Below are 26,664 nucleotides of genomic sequence, written 5' to 3'. Positions count from 1 at the left end.
ACAATACTAATCTTAAGTAAGATTCTATCAAGAGAATTACAACTTTTGGTTGTGGTTAAAATTGTAGTTGGGGTAAACACTATATGGCTCCCCTCTTGCCCACTTTCTTCTTCATATGGCATACTATTGTATATATTTTCATATTTCTTTAAGGATAGGTTGAAGTGGTTATGCAGGCTAGGGATAACCTCCATGGGGAAGCGTATGGCTCTAACTAGATGGGAGTAGATAATCAACGGTGGTTTTTGATTCAACAGAGTATAGGTATCAACTTTGTCCTCAACCTCGGCCGCAGTACAAACCCTCAAGTGAAGTTCCACCTTTTACGATCTTGTTATGCAAAAGGTCCTTCCATACTCTTGGTGCCTGGGACATGGTTTTTGTGCACTTTAGAAGGTAAAGTCCTCTTTATTCTCGGTTGCCTTCATTGCAAAGTTATCCCCAGTGGACAGTAATTGGATCAACATCTCAGGGTCTCCTTTATACTACATAGACATGCATAAATTTTGACTCATTTGGGAGGAAAATAGATAATTGAAGTTTTTCTCATCATCCTCCTTCTCATCGCTATCTACTTGTACCAACTCTGTCAATGGCTAGATGGAGACATATTTCCATTCTTCAATGTGCTGCTTATTATTGCATCTCCTCCACTACCCATTCACACAGGGATCACAAAAGCATGACAACGTTGAAAAAAGCACATCACATGGATTATGCGTTTAGTCATCAACACAATGGAATGAGCGAGAGCCTACAATTGGTTTATAGTCCCATAGTGGAGAACGTAGCACCTCATTTGGTGAAACCAACCAAAACACCCTCTTTGTGCTAACACTCCCACCTTCCCTTGTTGGTTGAAACCTCGCGTCCAAGAAATTGACCGCTTCAGTTGCGCACTTCATCGGCTAGCCATCGGGTTTTAGCTCTTCATACGTAAGAGTTCTCTTGATAATAACACCTACACCATCATGCTCTCCTTTTCCATGTCCTGAAGCAAAGAAGTTATGCATCATATGCAATCCTGTCAATTGATAATACTTGGCTACGAAATAATGTGGTTGTCGTGCCTTGAATTGTAAAGAGGCACCATTTGACCATACCCAATGATAACGCAAAGTGTGTCCTTGTTGTTTCATCCAATTGTCATGCAACATAAAACAATGTTGAAAAAAGAGTGTGTCATCTGATATGTAGAAATATAGAGTCTTCCCAAAAGCTCCTATTGAACTCTTGATATAAGAGATGTGCACTAGTATTGTTACCTATGTTGACCACCAATGCATGGAATGGATCTCATTTTGCACTTTAAAGTTGTAATTCTCTGCAAAATCAATAACAAAAACCACAATGTCTCTAGGAAACTTAAGCAAGCAGTCTTTAAATTGCTAGGCCTACCACCTAAACACAAAGTTATGCTTGACAAAGCTTTTCAAATGATCTGAAAAAAGATGAATGAAAGTTTCACCTTTCATCCTTTCCAAAACCAAGTTCTTTCTCTTCTTCTCTTTTCCTTTGGGATTAACCTGTTCAATACCCACATCCTTAAATACCTTAACAATCACCTCTCTGCTATCTGTTGTAATCTCATCTAGAAAGAATGACAACTTTGTTACACCACATCTAGGGCACTCTTAAGCTCGAGGGGAGTCACTACATTAAAAAAATACCTATCACGTGGGTTTAATATTAGGGATTTTTCTTTTCTCACATTTTCACATACAAAAGGGTGTTGAAAAAATGATCATGAATTTTTTAAAAAGATTAAATAGAAAAAGAGTCCCTTTTTTTGGTGAAAAGTTCACATTTAAGGGGTTTGTAAATAGCCCTTGAACGCACGCGATATATAGGTTTTACATATAGTGAACCCCCTCCCCCCCCCCCCCCCGCCAGCCCTTCCCGAGTCTCCAAGAAGGCATCTCTTTGCATGATATTCATGATCCGTAGGGCGAGGGCACAATATGGAATCCAACAAGTTATTTATGTGCTGAAAAACTGCTTGGTTTGCAGAATACTGACCTACGGCACTATGTTACCACAAATGGAGCATGTACATGGATGTTATTTTTCGTAATGCCCAAACTTGTTCTGGTACATTTGATAGAAAGCATCCTTGAACTATACCATCTGGATACGGTATACACAATAGCAAGTATAGCACTCTTTCAATTTTTTGTCAAAGAATGGTTTGAGTTTCTCAAAGGACCGAAATGACAACTTCACCGTAGAACATGTGCTCTTTAACATTTTATAGAGCTCCACCTAAACAAAAAATGATCCACGTTAGAGCTCATATTATCACAAAAGAAGATTAAAGCACCAAAGCAATTTACAATACCAAATTTGGTATTGTAAAACACCAACTCATTCTAAAATACCAAATTTGGCACTATACTACTAGAAATTAGACTATAGTACCAAATTGGGTGCCAAAAAGCACCAAATGTGGTTCTATATAACCTATGAAAGTCCCCTAAAAGCAGATACTCTCTTTTTAAAACTATACTACCTACAATGATTGGTGCCCAAAAGAATCAAATTGCATATAATCTTTGGTACTATGCTCCTTAAAAGCACCAAATTTTGCACTAAGGATCCCCTAAGGTACTATGCAGGAACAGTAACAACATTGTTTATAGTAACAAACTGCATAAAAGCACCAAATTTGGTACTATGGATCCCCTAAGGTTCTATGTAGACACCGTGTATAGTACCCAGTTTGGTAATTTTCTATAAACTTCATAGTACCAAATTGGATCCCTAGTACCAAGCTCAATTTTTTGGGTAGAGAAAAGCGCCAATGTTTTTTCTCTGTATCCCGTTTGGTACTTTGCAAGATACTATGAAGGCATTAAATCTATTTCGCAACTCAATTTGGTATTATACTACCAAGTATGAGTGATGCCCAAAAGTACCAAATGGAGATTGTGAACTGTTAAGATGCTATATTGCAGGAAAACTCAAAGCACCCTGCATAGTACCAAATTGGGTACATTTCTTTACACTTCATAGAACCAAACTAAACTCTTAATATAAAAAAGAACTTTTATGTATATTGCATAGTGCCAATATGTATCATTAGTACCAAATAAGGTACTTTTCCATTTTTCCAAGAATCTTTAAAATTGGTATTATGCATCTTGTTTGGTACTTTGTAGGCAACAATTAAAGCACCAAAAAACCAATTTGGTACTATACATTTGAGTGCAAGAAGTTCCCAAAAGTATCAAATTGTTACTGTGGATCCCCTTAGGTAGTATGCGAACACATCTAAAGTAACCTACATAGTACCAAATTGGGTACTTTTTTGTATATTGTATAATTACAAATTGGTTTCAGAGTACCAAATTGGGAACTTTTCTAGATACAAAAAGAGCCAAAATTGGTACAATCTCTCTAATTTAGTACTTTGCAGGATACGAAGGCACCAAATTTGTTTCCAAAAACTGATTTGATATTACACTACCAAGTGTGGGTGGAAATCAAAAGTACCAAATTGAGAATTTGCAACCATACTTGCGGCATTGCAACCAAAGAATTGTATTGTGCATCCTCTTGGAAACCATGCAAAATTGAAAGAAGCACCAAATTGGTACTATGGAGCTAGGAAATGGTACCTACAATTATTGTTGCCCAAAAAGGACCAAACTACTGTTTGGCCTAGAGTAATTTTTGGAAAAAAAACTACTATTTTAGTATTGTACATCCAAACCTGAATGGCACCTAGAGACTACAAATTTTGTGAGTATTATTCCAACAGAAAGCAAGGCCACCAAGTATTGCATTGTAGAAAAAACATATTACATGAGAGTCATTTAGAAGATGTATGGATGTTTGATGACACATTTTGCCTCGATCCTGTGCTTGCAAATATCCTTTTTGTTAGGTAAAACTCTCGTCTTTGATTTTTAGAAAGCGGTCACCAAATCTCTATTTTTACTTGTGATACTTGTATACAGAGGCAATTGTCTGTGACAAGCAGTCGGTGGAAACACTTAATCCCCATCTTTCATTTTCAGTCGACTGCTTACTACTGCTATATTCCGTCGATAAATACCCAAGATAGCAAAAATTTTGGACTGGTTCATTGACGTTGTCCTCTGATCACCATTGTTCAGTATCATCGTCAAAGAGGTTCTCTTCACAAAAAAGCTCACTTGAAGAGTGGGGTAGTACTTTCAGCTAATTCAATGTGTTGCAAACGCCAGAAAGAAGACTCGATTGCACATCCAAACTCCTCAACTTGGAAAATGGTTGATGATGCATGACCTGGTCTAGAATTTCCTGTTGTTGTCGGTTGTTAGTCCTTGGGTCTGCCGACGCCAACATCTAGCCATGGCTTTGCATATATGATTCCTTGACATGGTTGTAGAAAGTTCAGTTGTTTTAGTAGGGTTGCTCTCCTTCAGGGATTTCAAAATGACATGATCACACTATAATTTTAGGTTAATAACAATAGAAATGCAAAATAACAAATATTTTGTTAATTGACATTCATCTTTTTTGACCTCCAGGGAGATATCGACCCAAAGATTCACCTTTCTATCTCTTTTCAAGAATCAGTTCAGTCCAAAAAAGAACTAATGACCCATGATAGAAATTCTAATCAATATAGCAATCAATTTAGCAAATATAACAGTGAACCAAACATGAGATCAGTCCATCCCAAATGTAGAGATACCGACCCAAAGATTCACCTTTCTACCTCCTTTCAAGAATCAGTTCAGTCCAAAAAAGAAATAATGATCCATGATCAGAGTTACATTAAGTTTTAATTTTTTTAAAGACTATTCATTTTTTTACCTTTAGTTTTTCTTCTAAATTTTAAAGGATGACCAAATTTAGAGGAAGAGGTGATGTGATGTGAAGGGTTATATAGAGCCGCCAAATATGGAGAGGGTACACGACGGGCCCGACGGGATTATTGCTTGTCCCGCCGGGCCTGCCGGGTTTCATATTAAACCCGCCGAGCCTGCCGAGATTGTTGGTTATCCCGTCGGTTCTACGTTTTCTACCGGTTTTCGTAGGTCATGACATTAGATATGTTATTAACATGAAAAAAATAGTGATAATAACAACAATAATTAACATTTAACAAAATGCGGCATCACGTAATTAAAATCCCTGCTCTCCTTAGGTCGTTGCTCATGCTTCTTTTGCGTCCAATAGCCCCGCAAACATTCTTGGTTGCTAATAGGTTCATGAATGCTCATGGTTCCCATTATAGTACCCTTTGTAGTTGTAGGTATCCCTGACTCAAGATTGCTGAAGGGATCATGCTTAGCTTCCAGCATAATCTCTATAGATATGGTACTGGCCTAGGCTGCCATGGATGGAGAGAGAGAGAGAGAGAGAGAGAGAGAGAGGGAGGCAGAATCTGAATCCCACCCACGTCGATCTATTACGAGACGTTTCAAAAAAGAAGACTCAATTTAAAAACCTCCGAGAATTTTGCATTTGATTTTTCTCCTTTATTTCTCTTTTCCCCTCTTTTACTTTTGTCTTGTTCTACTCAGGAACCCACCAAGCTTAGGTGGTGTCAAGAAAAACCAATTTTGTACCACCATCCCTTGCTTTTAGTCTTGAGGCCAATTCAGTATTCCCTTAGACTTTTGCTGGCTCAACCCTCATATATACAATGAATCCAAGGTAGTCAATTTTCCTGGTAAAGAAGGCGCACTTGATCCTCTGGGCAAAGAGATGGTGTCCTTGAAGAAGTTCTATGACTTCTTAAATGAGTTTATGCTTTGAGAAGATGAGTGTAAAGTATGAGCTTTGGCCTAAAGTGTGAGTCAAGGAGAGAAGAGTGGAATTATCCCACATGCTGTGGAGCAAGGCTGTAGAGCTACTTAAAGCTCATTTCATTTCATGAATAAACACAACTCTATTTTGCACTACATGCTTGTCTATGGTGAGCTTGTGCTAAGCTAAGTCAATACTCAAGATTGTGTTTATGAGTCCAATTAGCTAATTCTATCTTGGAACCTAATTCACTTGAGTGATAATCTTGCTTACACACACACTAACACATTGACACTATGTTTCTCTTTCATCCACCCTAGCTAGCACGATCCCATTCCTAACAATGAGGACATCATCAAAGAAAGCAATACATCTATGTCAAACCAAAAGACATTACTGTAAACTCGTACATTATATATTTCCTAGAGAGCCTCTAGAGAGGAATGATTTATTGGGCATATCATTGTTCCTTACCCTTATTTGGTAACATCTAGACTTGAGGTCAATTTTGGTGAGGATATCAAGATGGTAAGTAGCTTGTCAATCCTTGGGATGGGGTATTAATGTTTTTTTTAAAAATAGCCTGATATACTTGGTTCACAACCTAAGAGTGCCATCCATTCTCTTTTGGAAGAGTACTAGGACACCCCACAATGAAACACTAAGATAGATGACCCTTGTTCTAAATAGACAAAGTTATTCTAGCACTTCTGGGACTGACATCTTGTAAGGGCTTTTGGTTATTAGAGTAGCTCAGAGTATGAACAAAATTACATGGTGTACTTTCCTTCTTGGGAGCATTTGGGTCAATCCTATAAAAATAATCCTTGGTACTAGTGTAAACAAGGGGAATTGTAGTCCTCATATATCCCTCTTCTGTCTTATGGAGCCTTGCCAAAAAAATATAGTTGCTTTTTTCTAAGACCCTTAAGTAGTTAAGTTTCCCTGTGTCCCCATTACTGTAAATGACCCTCAAAAAGAAAACCTAGTGTATAGACTAGATTGAGGCCTCAAGAAACATTTATGAGTTAACAGGTTTGGTTAACTATCCAATCATAAAAATAGAAAGTTGCTAGAGCAATAATGGAATAAGTCCAAATGTTGATGCATATTGAAAGCTGGTGCTCTCTCTAGGGAGCCTGGCCTTTTTATATGGACCCTAAATCCTAAATTTTGCACCCATGTCTCTTAGCTGTGATTCAGACATTGTAACTTCATGCATTCAAAATTTGCATAAAAGTTGACCTTAATAATCATAAAGAAGGCTAAAATAGTACATAGACCATCTACCTTATTGATGTTATTGTGTGCATTTCCAATGTTCTTTTTTGCAATAAAGAAATCATTGTCCAAATGAGCTCGTAGTCCCAACTCATATCATAAAGGTTCTCTAACCCTTTTTCGTTGATGCTTTCAACACAAGCTTGATTCGTGTGCACATTTGCAACTTAATAGTAAACACTAATCCTCTCACTTGATAGTGATTTTTGAGAGTTATTTTTAAAATGGAGATACTCACTTGCTTTGTGCTCTTTTTCTAATGTTTCTTTTCTCGGTACTTTACAAGTATCTTCATGTGTTTCCAAGTCAAAAAACCTTGTTGAGAACATGCTCATCTTGATTAAGATGTCCTCACGTGGGTGTCTGTGTATTAGAAGGCCTCTTTTGGGTGCATGTGAAGCTATTCAAAGTAGCCACACAATCTTCAATTGCCAATAGAAAGTGGGCCTAATAAAGCTTGCAAGGTGAGCATAGAGCTTCTTTTTGCTTGTCATGAGATAAGTCATCTTTTTTAAATCAATGCCCACATTAAGTGAGTTGATATGTTAAACCACCATTTTTTTTTGGGGAAAACTCACAATTGTGAGTGATTTTATTATAATGTCACCAAGAAATGATCGTACAATAGGCCTAAGCATTGACAGTGCCCCGGTCCCAACCACCACACTAGCAATGTACGACTCTACAAGGAGCCACCGATAGAGCATAGCATAAAAGGAAAAGTACGGCTTTATAGAGAACCACCCTCAAATACATAAGCTGGATAAGATTTGTGTAAAGACATAAGAAGAAAGATTTGCCAAAAGCTTTAACCCAAGTGAAATCTATCCGACCTTAGAGCAGAGGAAGAACCCAGAGGCCAAGAGACAAGCCGCCACAACATTCCAGCTACAAATCCAATGGGAAGGCACTGATCAAGACACCAAAGAGGAACGACCAATCAGCCAAGAGCATGCAGACTTATAAGAACAACATTAGTAAAAAAAATGAGAAAAAGGTCCAGAAATGCCATGCATGCTCTGGTGTAGGTTTTGTGAATCTTTAGAAGGGTATATAAATGTAGTGCATACACTTAGTATACATATTGTAGGTTTTTATGTTGGTCAATGTTTGAGATAAGTGTGTCTCAACTAACAATTGTGCCGCTCTGAAACTCAATAATGCTCCTTAGGAGGAGGCAAAATGGAATATTTTTGTCAAAAACGTAGTGTAAAGATGTGAGAAAATACAAAAATAAAATAAAATTTTTTGATCATAAGGAGGAATGTATATAGGTAGGAAAATGATGGATGTGATTGTATGTGGTGGTCCTTTTTTTTTGCGTTTGTGGGGTTGGCATGGGGGGGGGGGGGGGGGGCGGGCGGGGGCGCGCTTGAAGTCTAAGCTCAATTTTTGACAAGCAGCCTTGCCCTTCAGATTTTCAAAAATTTATGGTTTTTGAGCATTTTAATGAATTTTTTGAAGGGTAGCTCACATTTCCATCCATGAAAAACTAAACGAATAAAATATCCCAAAACAAAAAAAAATACCGAACAAAAAATACATAAAAATAAACCATGCTTGTAGCGTAAGATCTTTTTTTTTTTTTTTTTTGGGGGGGGGGGGGGGGGGGGGGGGGGGGGGGTGTGCAAATTCACAATTGTGAGTGATTGTAACGTAGGATCTTATAAAGAGGTTGCCGTCTAGCAAAGAAACGTTCTTGTCATGAACAAATGAAACACACCCACACTCATACGGGTGTGTTGTTTCGTTTTGTCAATATAATCTACTTACAGTTGTGATTTTTTGGCCCACGCCCAAAATAAAAAAAAAGAAAAAAGAAACACAATTTGCAAGGCTTTACTTCTAGTTTGTCAATTTCAAGCTTTGTTTGATTATTGTCAACTCAAATGTAACAATGTGACAAGGTGTCGTCAATATTCTCCCATGCAAGGTACCTTCACTTAATTGTAGCATAACTCCCGAATAAAGAATATGGGATTTATGGATATGACTCGTATGAGTCATACGACTCTTTCAAGGTGGGCAAGACTTCTTCTTGATGCTTGCTTGAGTTTCCACACTTATAATCTAAATGTGGCCCACTTTTACACACATGAAGTCAACATGAAACTTTGGTTTTGCAAAGTTTCTTTAGTTTCTTAGGGTACATGCCCAAGTGCAAGTTCCAAGGGACACCTAGTTAAAGCATGCATGTGCACCACTCAACACTTGTTTTGGAAAAGCATGAAGTTGGGTAACCAAAAGGATTATAATAATAGGTGGCTCTCAAAGAAAGAGACACAAAAATGTGGTTGCCAAAGAACATGAATATCCCTAAAGGCCTAAATGCAAGGGACATTCTTTTGTTCAAACATCTAAAATCCAAAAGTAGGGAAAGTGTATGAAGGGTGCAAGTGGACTTTTTCACATTGGAGATAGTAGTTTTATAAGGCTCCACCCCTTTAAAAAAATATAATAAGGTTTTGTAAGGTTCAACCTTGACACACAAATAATATATAAAATATGTATGTATATATAAAAGGTTTTTTTTTTTGAAAAAAAAAAGTTCCATCTCAACACATTCTTATGCCTTGTAATCCAAAAGGGGAGCTAAGGTAAAGGGGCCTAGTTAAGACTAAGGTTCCATTTGCCCAGCACTGAGCAGTGAGCCACCTTGCATGGCAATTGTAAAGGTTTGGATATACTACTATGGAATGTCTAGAGGGGGTTCATCCTATGGCATGTATGGTCACAAAGAGTAGGTGTTAACCTACAAACTTCAACTCCTCCTCCCTTGTGTATTTTAAGGCATGACCTGTTGTCCTCTACCTCCCAGCTATGTGAGTCTATCAATGAAGCCCCTGACCCTACTGCTAATATCATTGATATTCAGAAGGAGAATAGATGGCATCAATGGAAAACCAAGGTCTCTAGGCTCTACTCCCCTATCAGACTCAGCATGAGGGATCTCCTTTTGTAGAACCTTTTGGGGCTGTCCCACCCCCTACCTGTGGGACCTTTGTACCTCCTTTTTTTTATTTTCTATTAATCATTATCACTCTGTTCAAAAAAAAAAAAAAGGGAGCCTAGTTAAGGCCACCTAAGAAAAGCAACAAACTGCAGGCAGTCTGTTGTCTTGTTTCCAGCTTGCGAGGACGCAATCGAGAACTGTATGCAAGACCAACAAGGCACAGAAGAGATGTCGTGAGCGACGAAGCACGCAAAACGCAAAAGGCGAAATAAAATTTCCTTTGTAACAAAAGTAACCTTGAGTAAGAAGACAACGAGAGGTGTAAATAGAACCAATCCGCAACAAGGCTTGATCTCATGATCGGATGGCATGCATTCCACCACGCTTCGCTTAAACCACTCCATCACCCACTTGAACGTGTCCCTCTTTCGAAACAATATGAGCTTTGTAAGGAGGGCCAACGGATCTCAAGACAGGGCCCGATTTTTTATTGACACCTTTACCCTAGGGACATGAGCTTGCTCTAAGAAAGAAAAAAATTAACGAATATAATATATTCTCTGCAAGGCCTAGGAGTGGATATTGTCAAAGGTTCCTGGCATGGCAAAGGATAGGTAAATATTAAAAGTAAAAGTGCGACACGAGACAAGAAAAGATAGAGATGAAATGTAATACAAGAGTACAAAGTGTCCCTGAAGAAAGGGAAGATGGGAAACAGCAATTCTCACCTCATGAAGTACTTGTGTTTTGTGAGTGATGTATGTATGCAGACTAGCAACTTCAAACAACATGTGCTAGTCAAAAGTTACGCAACCTAGCCTACTACTTGCACTAAATTTTGTATGCATTACCCACCTACCACTTAGTAGTAATACTACTTGGCACAATTTTGGGTTCCAAAATTGATTAGTTTGAGGTGAATCAAGGGAGATGCCTTACATGGCTTTGAAGGGAAAATGTTTTGGACATGAGAGATGTGGGGTGGGGTGGGGGGGGGGGGGGGGGGGGGGGGGAGAAAAATATATTTTTTTAATGTCATATCCTTGTTAGGTTGGAACAGGTTGGTGGTATTGCATACTGAACCTGGGAGCCCATGAGACTCCCAGTGAGGAGTTGGAAATCATGTTGCAAAGGGCACACACAACAAAGGGGATATACGCATTAAGTAGGTGCTCAGGTGCGGATGCAGTGCAAAGCAAACACTAAATGCCGTAGAGAATAGAGGTGTAGCTGCCATGCATGTGCTGATTCTGTGTAGGGCATGCAAAGGGTGCACATGACAAAGGACAGAGATGGAGGAAGCAAGGCAGGCGACGAAATAGAGGTGAAGGTGCTGCATTTACACCATTGCTATAGGCAAAATGCTACTGCCTCTCTGCTCTCTGTCTCTCTCTCTCTCTCTCTCTCTCTCTCTCTCTCTCTCTCTCTATCTCTCTCTCTCATGCAACCAAATGAGTAGTAGCCGATGCGTCTCCAAGACGTGGGGAGAGTGGAGCGCTGATGCAAGGGGAGGGGATTTTTGGCGACTCCAAGGTGTCGAGGGGGTGCATTCATGGAGGGTGAAGATGCTCCAACGGTGGAGCTTGCCATGATGGCAGCAAGGGGCTAATAACTGGAAAGGGGGGAGGCAAGAGAAGAGAATCTCAAGAGATTCGCACTAATAAAACACAAAAGAAGGCAGTCATTTTCTCTTTTTCAAATCATTAGGTGAAATCTCTGTAGATTCCACCTCTATTAGCATGGATTTTTCTTTGGAGGCCTAAAACTTGGACAACCCAACAATAATCGAGCTCACGACATCGACACTTACATAGCACCATCTCTCGTAAGCCATAGTGCTACGTGCACTTCATTGCAAGATCTGCGAGCCCATGCAAAACAAACCGCCTACCTATCCACCAATTGTACGCATTGCATGGCACTCTCTCTCCTCCCCCCCCCCCCCCCCCCCCCCCCCCCCCCCCCCCCCCCCCCCCCCCTTTCGCAAAAAAAAAAGAACCTTCCTTCCTCTCTTTTCATTGCCTTTACATCTTAATCCTTGCAAAAGCGATCAGGGGGAGTTGGCCTAGTGGTAAAGGTGAGGGGCTCTAAGCAGGCCCACTATGGTTCAACCCTTGAGACATGTGGGTGTGAGTGAGTCGTAAAACTAGTCAAAGTGAAGCTTCAAACGGCGTTAAAAAAAAATCCTTTCAAAAGCATCTTTTTGTATTTCACTTAAAGAAATGCGGGCAATATCGTAGCAACATATTTCCTAGGTATTTGTAGGTAAGAACTTAGAAACCATTTTGTATATAGAGAAAATTAGCAAAATATCTCTCTAATTTGTGGAAATTTCCAAAATACCCCTCAAATTTACAAATTCCTCAAATACCCAATATTTTATCGTAAATTCCCAAAATGCCCTTCAAATTTTCCAAAATTCTCAAAATACCCATGATTGTGAGAGTAGTTTCTCCAAAAATAACTTTTTTTTGTAGCTTTTCATAAGAAGACTGATCATGCAAGATACTAAAACTAGAATTTGAGTTGGTTTTGTAGGCTGTGGAGATGAATTGCTTCATTATTTTTAGACATAATTGCCTTCTTTGGCAAGGTATTTTGTGACAAATTACATGCTAAGAACTCAAAAAAGGATCTCAATTGTAAAAAAGGAATAAAGATTAGAAAATCTTGAGCAATCCAACAAAAATACATACAAGGGTATTTTGGTAATTTTCTCTTGTGTATACTTTACATCAAAATTAGCCTTCGCCATAGTTTTTGCCTGCGAAAATTGGAAGTATCACCACAATCTCAAGCTTGCCTTGAGAAAATGTTGTGAAGCCCTCAAATTTTCAAACATTATCGTGTAGCTTTTGACATTTTTTTTTTCAAAAAGTCCGAAGATTTCTTTCAATGATGGTATATGCAAAAGATTTTTGGTGAGAGAGATCATGTGGATTCGTCGCTTGAATCAATTGATTGCAAAAAGTGTATTTGAACTTAGAGCGGATTGCTTGAAAATTTACTAATCTCAGTTTGGAGAAATATGGATGGAAAATACTTTATAGAGATTTATAATCCAAATCTCTAAAGCATAGATTTGTGTGTATTTTGCAAGGGAAATGTTCTTTTCAAACTAAGTGACGTGAGAGTTTATGTTGCGTGGAACAAAGCAACAAACAAAAAACGCATTTGTCAACACCCTTTGAGATGTGTTCTAAAGATAGCCAAGAAAACATACATGCAACTAATAGAGAATGCAAGCACGTGAGAACAATCCCTTCTCTGCCAATGGCCACAATGTGGATGCGGGGTTGTGTCATGGCCTCGTGTGATGGAGTTTGTGATGTGTATATCCATGCATGCATGTGCCTAGAACTACAATAAAACATGTGTGTGATGTGTATGGGTTGTACCATGCATGCCTATGGATATGGGCGTGTATGTAGAGACTATGGAGACATAGTCTTTATGTAATGTATATGCATTAAAGCATGCATGCCCATGGGTATGACATATATATATATATATATATATATATATATATATATATATATAGAGAGAGAGAGAGAGAGAGAGAGAGAGAGAGAGAGAGAGAGTGTTCTTGAGCCTTGATGAGTATTTATGGTGGATACCAAAATGAAAATTATTTTGCGAGTATGTAAGAAAGGTAGTTGGCAGACGGGTGGCCAAACTATCCCACTTGAGATCAGTAATGACTCTTGACACATTTAGGAGAAGGAGACTGAGGGGAGTACTACATTTCGACGCGCTCTACCTTTGAATCAGCCTTTTGGAGGAGTCATCGTCACAAATAGTGTCAATTGTCATGTGCGCAACTTTTTTGCATGGCTAGACCATCTACATGCATGCAACGTCAAGCCCTTCTGAAGTAGTCACCCTCCTCCTTTATTCATTTCACTATGGTTTTGTCCCCCCCTTCCTTTTCTCTCTCTCTCTCTCTCTATCTCTCACACAAACACACACACACACACACTCACGCATGCCATTGGGTTCCAGTGGCACGGAAGCAACAAAATGTGTGATTTTTACCTTGTCAACCCTTTAGATGATGTGTTTTTTTTCTTTTCAAAATAAGAAACAGAGACAGAGGGAGGGAGTCCTTCAAATCGAGAGAGAGAGAGAGAGAGAGAGAGAGAGAGAGAGAGAGAGACCTTTTATAAATTATGGGACTAGAAGAGGGAGAGGGACTCGGCCTGCCCCCCCCCCCCCCTCCTTGTCACACGTCAACGACTCCTTCATTCGGTAGCTCCTGATGGTGTGCCCTACGCACTCAGCGAGACAACACGGAGAAAGAGAAACAGATGACCGAAGGCCACCGGGCACACTAATATATATATATGAGAAAATTACCAAAATACCTCTCTAATTTGTAAAATTCTCAAAATACCCTTATATCTATTTTGGTTGGATTGTTCAACACGTTCTCATCTTTATTCCTTTTTGACAAGATCCGTTTTTGAGTGCTTAGCATGTAATTTGTTACAAATTACCTCACAAAAAAGGTAATTACGTCTAAAAATAATGAAACAATTCATCCCGAAAGTCTACATAACCAACTCAAATTCTAATTTTAACATCTTGTACTATGTACACAATTAGTCATCTCATGAAAAGCTACAAAAAATTTTATTTTTGGAGAAATTTACTCTCACAACTAGGGTATTTTGGAAATTTTAGAAAAATTAAAAGGCATTTTGGAATTCATGGCAAAATATTGGGGGTATTTTGGTAATTTTCTCTCTCTCTCTCTCTATAATATATATATATTAGAGAGAGAGAGAGAGAGAGAGAGAGAGAGAGAGAGTCTTTTATTATACATTATAGGACTATATTATAATTAAAGAAGAATCTCATCAAACCTCAAAAGGTGATGCATTCAAAGTTATTCACGGTTCTTTTGATGACACAAGACTACAATATTCTTATTCGATGACACAAGACTACAGCTAGGCCAATCATGATTGAATGAATCAAGAACTATTGAAAGATAAGATTCAATTGATTGATTTGGTTCACGATACAGTGATAATTTGCTTATGCACATTATACAAAATACAAATAGTTATCCGAAAACTTAAAGTGGAGAAATCATTCATTGATTAGGACAAACCAAGCTTCACAAGTTCCACCGTTCCCACACTTCCTTTGAGATCTTTGAGATATACCCACACTACTACTACACCACCCACAAACTTCGTTGGAGAGAGAGAGAGAGAGAGAGAGAGAGAGAGAGAGAGAGAGAGGCTATTCTTAAAGAGAGATCAATATCTAGAGTGCACTAGTACTATCGGTGGGTGCAATCTATTTCTTTTTCTCTCAGCGCGTTCAGCACCGTGGACTACATGCTACACTGTCGGAGCAAGGAGGTGCCACCACGTGTCCAAGGGAGGGAGCCAAAAACTCTACTACAACCTTTAAGCCCATAGATTTCATTTTGCCCTTCGTGAAAGGACAAGGAGACTAGGACATGCTCATCACCACCCAGCCATGCCCTATATAGGCCCTTGGCCTTCTATATATAGGGACCCCCTTGACTGCATATCCGTCCTGGCCCTTGGCCCTGGCCCATGACCGTGACTGGTCCTACCATTGTCCTGACACTACTCCCCCCTTGGAGAAGCGTTTTCGTCTGCGAAAACACAAGTGATGGTATCTTCATAAGAACACTAATGTTTTCTACCGTAACATCCCTCATGGATTCAACGGTTCATTTGAGCGGGACCCGGTTCAGTAGGAGGTTCAATGAAACCAAGAGTAACATCTTTATTTTCTACGTTGTTGTCCATTTGTAACCATCTGATGGTACCGGTTCCTATCCAAACATAGTGTGTAGACTCCATTTAGAATGCTCATGAGCATGGTAAACAAGTTTATCACAACATAGGTGTACCCAAAAGAGTACCTCTTGTCACTTTCCATGAAAGTAACTTGCTAACATAACTCATCAGCCAAGTTTAAGTCCTTGACTTGTTCCCAATTTCATCATCAGCAAACAACCCCACCCTAACGAGTGTTCAAGGTTGAGAACCTGAGTTATACATGAAGAGACTACACCTAGTCGCAAACATGCTTTAACTTATAGTAAGCAAACTCTAAGTAGAGCAATAAATGCTTACTAATTGGATCGCTTAGTGCTAACGTACGCACTTTGCATATGCTTCAGCACCAAATTACACTTTGTAATCTGCCTATCCCCTTGGATAACTATAGTACTGAGGTGTGTTCCCTCACGTTTTACAGACAGTCGTCCCAAATGAGTGGTAAATGGGAATCACAATATCGTGTAACATTGTTGAGGAATCAACAATGTCCGGAATAACCATCGTGGTTAACTTGAGAAATCCACAAACACCCAAACCGAGCCATGACCTCTATTGGGGATTAGTAGATCCAAAAGCAATCTCATGGAGCTACTGCACATAGAGTGAAAAAATGCTTCGTAAGCAACAACTTGAGGAATATGCATGCCGTTCCAAATCAGCCTTTGCTAAACACTAGGGTCCATAACACCTAGTGTGCATGTATTTAACAGAAAACAGATCTGAACCTGTATATCCATGGTGATCCTTGCCAATACTTATGGCAAATGTGATGCACCTAGCACACATTAAAAAGGAATGTAAATAGTTCTGAAAAGAAACTAAATACTTTCAGTTGCAATCTTGTGCAAGCCTTGCTGAAACATCTGAACCACAATAGAAGGTGAAACAGTGATCACTTCTAGGTTCAAACAATGAAACTTTTTCATTTGCTATATGTATAAACAACCATCTATAATGTTGTTTAGCAGTACTTGTACCTTAACAAGTCATTCTAAGTATCCGACAATTGTTGGCCACGAAATTGCCCCTAATACGTCGTGCTAAAAATGGTCTAGAAAACACATGTGACCAGCACCTAGGGGCTTTGTCGTGGCACATATTTGAAATAATGGCGTCCGTGTCAGCCCAGAGACTCATATTCTCCACATGTGGAATATGTCTCATGTAAGGATGTGTAAAAAAGAACATCCTTCAAGTACAAGATGTACTTGTGTGTGGAGGTAACTCTAAACACTCGTGACAAGAGTGAGAGGGACCCTCATTCTTTGCTCCACACTGGCTAAACAGAACTCCTTGAGTCCCTACACCATGTTGTATCCCATGTGACAACATGCGCCAAATCAAATCCTACAAGTGGATTCATAACAACATAATGTACTTTGGACACTACGGCCCAAAATACTTGGTTTGACCTGCCCTTTGCATGGCCCTGAAATATTCAAGCATATTTAAACAACTTGAAAAAACCAAGCAATGCGTACTAAAAACTGGAACAACACCAAATCAAACGATGCGTACCTGGAGATTGAACTGAATGTTCACTTACCCGTATTCAATTACAGAGGAACACATCGTCCACCTGTGAAAAAACAAGCACATTGTACTAGAAACCCTAGGTGTTGCCTTCGCAATCCAAACCCGTTGGGTAGAAGCTACGTAGTCAAACTCCTTGGTAAGACCCTGTGTAGAACTGCGCAACTAGCAGGTAACGGTAACCAACCTAGTTAACCGTGTTCCGAATGATTGGAATCAACTTAAAAAGTTGAATTTGTCCGCTACTCCATGGTAGATGACTGGCTTCTTTCCTTGAAAGTAGAACTAGGATAGATCAAACTATGACCCTCAATGCCTATGGGGAGATGTAGCAATCACTTGCCGAGTCTTACCTCAAAACAGTATGTCCATAGACAATCCATAGTGCTATAGAGGGAGCCGGAGATCCACACAAGTGAAATGCCTAGCTCTTATGGACAACCATGCTGTCTCAACCTATTGCTGCATCTATACTTTGTGGTAGAGATTCACTAAACATCTGTAATGACAAGACTCTTGCTTGTTAATTAACGTCAATGTGTACTCCATTGGGTAGAGCTGTTTGATCTTGAGAACAATCATCCAAGGAATACCAACAATTGGGTCTTACCCTAGATTAAATAATGGCTCTTAGCCAGCGTGTGTGGCTCATAGCCCTCATGGAAATTAGTGTTCAATCGTCAAACCGATGAAGACTAATGTGGATGACATCTTGCCCAATTTCTAGCTGACAGTTAGAGCACCCTAGCCCATGGCCGTGACTCACCAGTGAAACATGTATCAAGAGATTCTTAGAAAGTTTTCATTATTCTTCGAGAGAGAGAACGAGAAAAACACAAACACATCTTGACCTACCTACCTTGCAGGGGTTGTGATTGTATGAGAATGAGTTAGCATTGGCACTTTGCCTGTAAATGAAGTCCAAATTTTAGGTTCCTTTTAGTGTTGTTGTGTGTTGACAGCAACCAACAAGCATGTTAAACAATCGAGAACTTATCTTGTCCTTGACAAAGTATCTAGTGTTATAGCGGAAGCGTATTTTATGAGGCGGTAGAAGTGAAGCCACCTAGCTAGCATGCCGTGCAGACACACTTGTAAGCCCTTGGCAAAGGTGATGGCCTCAAACGTGAGAGCCAAAACCATAAGTGCCTTGCATAGTCTAGACTGGTAGGGATGCAGTGAGGTGATATTCCCTATTTTGTCAGTTCTCCAAACTTGTGTGCCAATGGTCTTGATTCCAAGTCAATGGGCAGTATCGTGGCACGCATGAGAAGCCATGCCTCACGTGAGATTGTCAAAGCACTTTGCTTTGCCTAGCAAACAATATTCTCTAAAGTAAATGTGAAACAGGGAAAAACAAGGAAAACTTAAAATCGTCTAACCTTGTCATTCGGATGTAACCCCTTGTCAGGTATATCATATACACCCTCAGGTATTGTTTACGCTTGTCTAGCACGTAATGAAAAACAACTTGCAGACAAATTGACAAATTTTCCTAAGTTCATATGAGAATAGCATATCCCAAACGCTAAAAATGTCAATGCCAGATGCTGAAATTGAAGCCTTGCTTCACATAAGTAGTTATGGAGTTTCTGTCTCCTAGCTAACGGAGACTCCTGCTAACAGATAGATATTGTAGTAGCAAAGCAAAATCGACCCTGTCGAGCAATTTCAACCAAAATTGGCTAGTGCTGTGTGGCAAGCATCCTTTGCCGGCTTCTAGAAGGAGTGACAATTAGTCAGCCATGCCAAGTACTTTGCACTCTTCATCAAGTCGAACAGCAATGTGCTTTTGCATCAAAGTGAACCGCTAACGAGCCGTGCTACAGATCAGGGCGATAGGTATGCAAACCCTCGGGGGGTTCACTATGTGTAAAACTACCATATCACGTGCGTTCAAAACATGTTTGTAAAACCCCTTATCTGTGAATTTTGTTAAGAATATAATGTACCCTTTTCTTTTAAAATCTGTAAGTCTTTTTAAAATTTGAAAAAATAATGCCCTTCTGTATATATATTTATGTAAGTTTCAAGAACTTTAAATACCCTTCTGTTGAACTCACGTGATAGGTTACATTTTTATTAGGTGACCTACCCGGGTGCAAACCATGCTTGATTCAAGTTGGCAAGGTAAGCATGGGTCTTATGCCAATAATGGATATAACATGGCATGCATAAAACAATTTTTCCAATGATAATTATGTCCCATATGCAGAAGACGTATGCATGCAATTCTAGACATGAATGGTCAGTCATGTTAGTGAATCCTCCATGCCAATAAATGGAAGTGACTAAAGTTAATACTAGACGTGCTGTACTGACAATTAAGCCTTGCTTCATAAAATCCAACCTACCCCTTGGGCGGACATCATGGCATAAGTTTGCATTCACAAACCCAACAAAAGGCAAATGATGACATAACCAATTCAAAAGTAAAGCACAAACTGAAACATGAGTACCTGGAGATGTGTCAGAGTTTTCAATGTGCCTCGAAATATGGCGGAGGATTTTCATATACCAACGCCGCTTGAATCCTTTATCCCTTGGACAACCGATTGTGTCGGATACAATCATCGAGTCCATGTCGTCGCATTGGCGTGGAGCCTTGCTCCTCTATACATACTATCGGATGCACCATGATGCATCTCCCATATACCAAACATCCTTTGAGATGTACCGAATTCTGTCAGAAATCCTTGAATCCACGACCTTGTCGTGCAGGGTGTTCATTCAAATTGTTGTGAGTATAAAAAATCAGCGACTTGTCGAATATGTGTCATAATCTTGCCAAGATGCGGCACCTTGCCGTACTCGATGAAGATTTTTTAATTTTTGTTTCTGTTGATTTTACTGTGGAAGTTCTGCAATACTGTGCCTTGACAATCTCATCGAAGCATGGAACAAGAGGATGAGGGGCCGACCATGGGCACCCCTCCTTAATCATGTTAGTCAATGGCTCTGCCTACCGTGGGCAGCCAGGGTGAGAACACCACAAAAAAATAAATAAATTAAAAACTTGCCTGCACAGCGATGGCGAAGTCGGCCGTTGCACTCAGAGCATGCAGGGCATGAAGCTCCCACGGATGCTCCTTTCAAGGAGATCCTGTTACGAAATACTCTCCCCATGATGGCGTGCTTCCAACGAGAGCTTGCTCTGGCTTGATTTGGCACATGTCGAATGGCGGCCCACTCTCGTGTTAGCGGCCCCTCCCACGCAGGTAGCGAGATTCCCTGCTTGTACTCAAGGGGCCATGCCCGCCCTGCAGAATCGAGAAGAGGACATCCTTATGGAGCTTGCCCATGACCCATGTCCATGGAACTCCGAGACAGAGAGAGAGATCATGCAACTCCCTCTTCCCTAGCCCCTCCCTTCTCGGAGAGGTCACCTAATAAAATTGTAACGTACCACGTGAGTTCAACAGAAGGGTATTTAAAGTTCCTGAAACTTACAGAAATATATATACAGAAGGGAATTTTTTTTTCAAATTTGAAAAAAACGTACAGATTTGAAAAGAAAAGGGTACATTATATTCCTAACAAAATTTACAGATAAGGGGTTTTACAAACATGTCTTGAACGCACGTGATATGTCATAAAATCTAATATCTAACCAACCCAAATGATTTTCTCATATTAAATTGATCACTTAATGTGGGAGAATAAACGGGAACAAGTGTTAAGATATAGATATGTGCTTATAGATCTATCTCAACACGGGGCCAATAGTAAAGGGGCCCAAATGGAAGATGGTCTATCAAGAGCAAGGCTAACCAATGGAGCATAAGACCTTAGGGTTAGCTTCATTGAAGATCTCCAATAATGTGTGTAAAAGTCCTTTGACCTTAGGTAAGCTAGGGCTGAGCTTGAGGTGGGCCGAAACTCGAGGTGCTTGTCGTGCTTGAGGTGCTTTTCCAGCTTGAGGTGCTTGTCATGCTTGAGGTGCTTGATTAAGAAGCTTGAGGTGCTTAACTGGCTCCATGCTTGAGGTGTTTGACTTGGTGCATGATTAAGGTGCTTGAAGTGCCTTGAGAAGCTTGCCTGAGATGCTTGTGGGAACACCCCCTACTTCAAGTGCTTAGTCATGCTTGATGACTAAGGGGCTTGCTCATCCAAAGTCCAAAAGATCCCTACAAGGAGGGGGGCGAGCCTACAAGGGGGGGGGGATGAGAGAGAACACACACTCACACATAAGGGAAGCCCCAGCTTGAAGAGGCAGCAAGGACACTTGTCAAGTTCCTCCTTATGTTGCCCTCATGGTGTGCTTGAAACCTATTGGTTGGCCACCCAAGGGGTCCAATGATAATAAAGGATATTTAATTAATTGATTTTGAATTTATCAAGTCCTCTCTCTCAAAGGGGAAAGGGGGACACTTGTCCCAAGGCTATCCCTGTTGCTTGTAATGGCTCCTGCTTGTGATTGGCTAGGCCTGGAGGGGTCCAATGAGCTTGAAGCATGAGCTACAAGGGGGGGTCGACCCAAGCAAGCTAGGGGGGTGCTTAGGGGGTATACTCACCCACACACACTCACAAACACTCTCATTGTGTACTATGCAAAGTGCAAGAGCTCCCTCTCTTTCTCCAAGCAAGTAGAGGTTGAGAGCCTACACCAACACTCTTGGCTATGGAGTGCAAATCCATCCAAGAGACATGCTTCAATGCTTGAGCTTGCCATCTATTTCTTCTTCATTACTATGCTATTATGTATGCTAGCACAAGAGTTATGATAAGTGAGGAACTAGCTCTTTCTCGTATGAAATGTTTCTTCTTCCTCTTCCCTACCTTCATTCCCTGCTAGCTCTCTCCACCTTCGAAGGTGTTTGAGGTCTTGGGACTGAGGCTTGGTATAGTTAAAGCTTTCTTCAAGTTTAGGTTATTCTATGATGGTGATGCATGAAGCTTTCCATCTTCAATGCTTCACCTAGGTCACAAGGAACACAAAGAATGTATTGTAACAAGTCTCTCTTTATGGGAGAAATCATAATACAAATGCCTATTGGAGGGGGGACCGGCTCCACATAAATCCGGTCCTCAACTGTTGTCATGTTCTCTAAATTCTCTCTCTTGAAAAAGTATTGTCTATGCCAAGTTAACTAATTGCTATGATTATGTTGCTATCTTCAATTATGTCAACCCGCTATGCTCACAAAATCATTTCTTGAAAGTACTCTTATTAAATTCCGCTACTCTCAAATTAAATAGGCAAATTCCATTACATTGGTATCAGAGCATTTGGTTTCTCTTTTCTTGCTTAAGAAGACAGGTCCTTAAGTAGCCTATAAATGGTTGATGTTGTTAATTATAATAGAGTATGTGGAACTGGGATCTAATATCGGTTTTGTTAAGCCCACTATGTGGGGGATGGTGCACACCTCGGGAGCTTTGGACTCAATAATGGAGTCTTTTTAGACTTGCCTACGGCTTTACCATTATTGAGCCATAAGAAGTCCGAAAGGAGCTAGCCCTTGGCAACTCTGCTATGTTAGACCTACTCCTCTACTCTCTATAATTAACCACTTTGAGCCGTGGGTGTAGATACTTAAGAGCCGATTTTCAAAGGCTAAGAGGAGTGGTAACTAAGGTTTTGTATTGCCAAAGCATACACTAAGTATAAACATAAATTTTGTTAACATGGCTGACAATAATCAAGAGAGTAGAATGAACATTGATAGCTTTGATTTTGCACATGAAGGTGCTAATGATGATGCTCCCATGTTTGTGAATTATCTCGTCACTAGGTTGCAACAAGCTATGGGCAACCCTGCTTTGCAAGCCGAAGTTACTCAACAACTTCGTGCTTATGGAATTTCCCTTCCTCTCCCAGAGGAGAGAGAGCTTAGGAGGCCTCTTGAAGAGACCCCCAAAAGAAGACTCTCTCCCATTCGAGAGGAGGAATCCAAAGAGAAAGAAAGCAATGACAGTCTAAGTTCTTCTGAAGATGTGGCTCCACGAAGACGGCGGTCTAGACGATTGCCTACTCCTTCCAAGAGGAAAAGAGCAACCCATAGTCCTTCTCCTCATCACTCTGAAAGGCAAGAGAGGAAACAAAGGAAGAAAAGGGCTAGGAAGAGGTCACCCTCCTCTCCTTCTTCTTCACCTTCCTCCTCTTCCGATGAAAGTTATGGCTATTCTCCTAGAGAATACAAGAGGGGAGGACATCGCAAATCATTTCCTGCATGGCGAAGGTCACAAAAGATAAAGAAGTTCAAGGAGGGAGGAAAGAGTATCTCTTTTCTCACCTATGATGGCACCTTTGGTGCTACCGACAAAGTGTTGGCCTTCATCCAGCAATTTGATGCGGCCTTTGGGGACGAGGGCTTCACAGAGTCCTCCAAGCTACGCCATGTAGCTATGCACTTCCAAAAATCAGCTCGTCAATGGTGGGCTAGCCTTCGTGGCAATGGAGAAGCCCCAAAGACATGGAAAACTCTACGAGTTTCCATCATGAAGCAATTTCTTCCAAGTGATACTAAAGATAAAGTTCTTACCGAATGGCGTGGCTTGAAGCTCCTCTCTCATGAGTCTATCAACAAGTATGTAGACAAGTTTTGGGATTTACATCTCAAAGCTACTGTCTTTCAAAAGATAGACTTTGCCGAGAAAATACAACAATTTTGTGCGGGATTACCTAAAGAGATGGCCGAATACATCAACTCGCAACGGCTCGGTACTATTACCGAAGTAATCCACCACACCATGGTTGCTTCACGCATCAATTTCCATCAAGGGGCTAGACGTAATGTCAAGCCCATGGAAAACAAAGATAAAAATGATGCAAAGGGGAAATCCAATGCTCAAAATAATTCCCAAGGCACTTCCAACAACAACAATAACAACAACAACAATCGGTCCAAGGAGAAGGGAGTTTACAAAGGTAAAAACAAACTCTCTCCTGAAGAGCTTGAAGCTTTTCACAAGGACCATAAGTGTTTTAAGTGTGGGGAGCAAGGACATGGCTATCGTTCTTGCCCCAAGAAGAATACTTGCAATGAGACTCCTAGGGCTTCCACCATCGAAGCTCCAAAAGAGGATGCTCATTGCAAAGGATCATCACTTTCCTATGCGTGGGGAAAGGTAAGAGAGCATGATGCCTTCATCTTGTTTGACCCAGGCTCTAGTCTCAACTTCATATCAATAGAGTTGGCCACCAAGTTGGGCATTCAAGCTTTTGAGATGGGAGATATAGTAACAGCTGATGCAACTTTCAAGGGACAACAAGCCTCCGTTACTCCCTTGATTGGTAAGTTGAGGCTTCATGTCCAAAGCTATGTCGACAAAGAAGACTTCTTCATCTCTCCTCTCCAACATCAGGATGTTATCCTAGGGGCACCATGGTTTGATCGCATGGCTGCCAACATGAAGTTCCCTGAAAGGAGAATTTACTTCACCTACAGGGGAAAGAACATGTATATAGATGCTAGTGAGCGTGGTCGCACTATTCCACTTGTAAATCCTCTTTCTTTTGATAAATCAATGAAGAGCTCAGTTTCTGCGTGCATGATTTATGTCAAAGAGTCTCTAAAAGCTAATAATGTTTCATCAAATGAAAATGATAGGAATCAAGAAGAGTTAGAATTGTCTACTTTTCTAAAAGGATTCCAAGATGTGTTCATCGATGATATCCCTATGGACCTACCTCCAAAATGAGGGGATGATGACCATCGTATTGAGCTCCTTCCAGGAAGCTCACCGCCTAACAAACCTCCTTATCGAGTCTCACAAGCTCAACAAGACGAGATTATGAGGCAAGTACAGGAATTGGTAGACAAAGGGATGGTGAGGCCTAGTTCATCTCCCTTTTGTTCTCCAGTCCTTTTAGTGCAAAAGAAAGATGGTACATACCGTATGTGTGTGGACTATCGAGCACTAAACCATATCACTATCAAAAACAAATTTCCCGTGCCTCGGGTAGAAGATCTGTTTGATAAGCTACAAGGCTCTACCTACTTCAGTAGGATTGACCTTAAGAGTGGCTATCATCAAATAAGGATAGTGGATGAAGATATCCTAAAGACCGCGTTTCGCACAACATTTGGTCTTTATGAATATCTAGTCATGCCTTTTGGCTTGACTAATGCACCAGCTACTTTCAATCGTCTCATGGAGAAAATTTTTAGACCATATCGTAAATTCACTGGAGTGTTCTTTGATGATATCATCATCTACTCCAAGTCTTTGGAGGAACATAAGCAACATCTCCAAGTGATTTTTCAAGCCTTGAGGGAGAACAAACTTTTTCTCAACCAAAAGAAAAGTGAATTCTTCCTTCAAGAGATTCAATATCTAGGTCATATTATCTCTCACGATGGTATTCGTATGGATCCATCAAAGTTAGAGGTAATAAAATCATGGCCTAACCCAAGGAATCTACATGAGCTAAGAAGCTTTATTGGTATGTGTGCATACTATAGACGCTTCATAGCAAAATTCTCTCAAGTAGCAGGACCACTACACGACTTAACAAAGAAGAACGTTAAGTTTGTATGGACTGCTAAGGAGCAAAATGCTTTTGAAAAACTCAAAGAGAAGATTACTTCCCAACCAGTCCTCGTGCTTCCGGATCTCTCAAAGCCATTTGAGGTCCAATGTGATGCTTGTGGTGATTGCCTTGGAGCGGTTTTGCTTCAAGAAGGGCATGCCATAGCATATGAGAGCCGAAGGCTCAATAGTGGTGAACGAGTCTTGGGCATTTATGAGAAAGAGCTTTTAGCTGTTCTACATGCCCTAGACACATGGAAGCACTACCTATTGGGGACTCCATTTATCCTACGAACCGACCACCAAAGTCTCAAGTATTCCATGACCCAAACCAAGCTTTCCGACAAACAAATGAGGTGGGAAAATTTTCTTTCGCAATTTAATTTCCATATTGCTCACATAGCTGGTAATCACAATCAAGTTGCCGATGCACTTTCACGATGACCAAAAGTTAATGCGGTGTCTATAGCTACTCACAATGATCTATCCTCTATGATAGATGAGTATGCTACTGACCCTGACTTTAGAGACATAATGTCAGCCCTTGCTTTGGGGAAGAAAGAGGAACCATTCACCTTGCAAGATGGTTATCTTCTCCACGGAAATAGGCTATGTGTTACCCATTCCCTTCGTGAGAAGGTTATGTATGAATCCCATGCTCCTCCATATGAAGGGCATAGAGGTATTCAACCTACTCTCCGAGGAGTAGAGACGTATTTCTATTGGCCTACCATGAAAGTGGACATACAAGAGTATGTTTCAAAATGTGTAGTATGCCAAAAGACCAAGTATGATAGAGGGAAGCAACCTGGATTACTCCAGCCATTGCCTATTCCAAATTCACCATGGGAG

This window comes from Adiantum capillus-veneris, chromosome 12, assembly GCF_014529385.1.
Source record: "Adiantum capillus-veneris isolate H3 chromosome 12, ASM1452938v2, whole genome shotgun sequence".
Lineage (NCBI taxonomy): Eukaryota > Viridiplantae > Streptophyta > Polypodiopsida > Polypodiales > Pteridaceae > Adiantum > Adiantum capillus-veneris.
The sequence above is the reverse complement of the archived record's forward strand: the minus strand, read 5'-3'. Positions refer to the sequence as shown.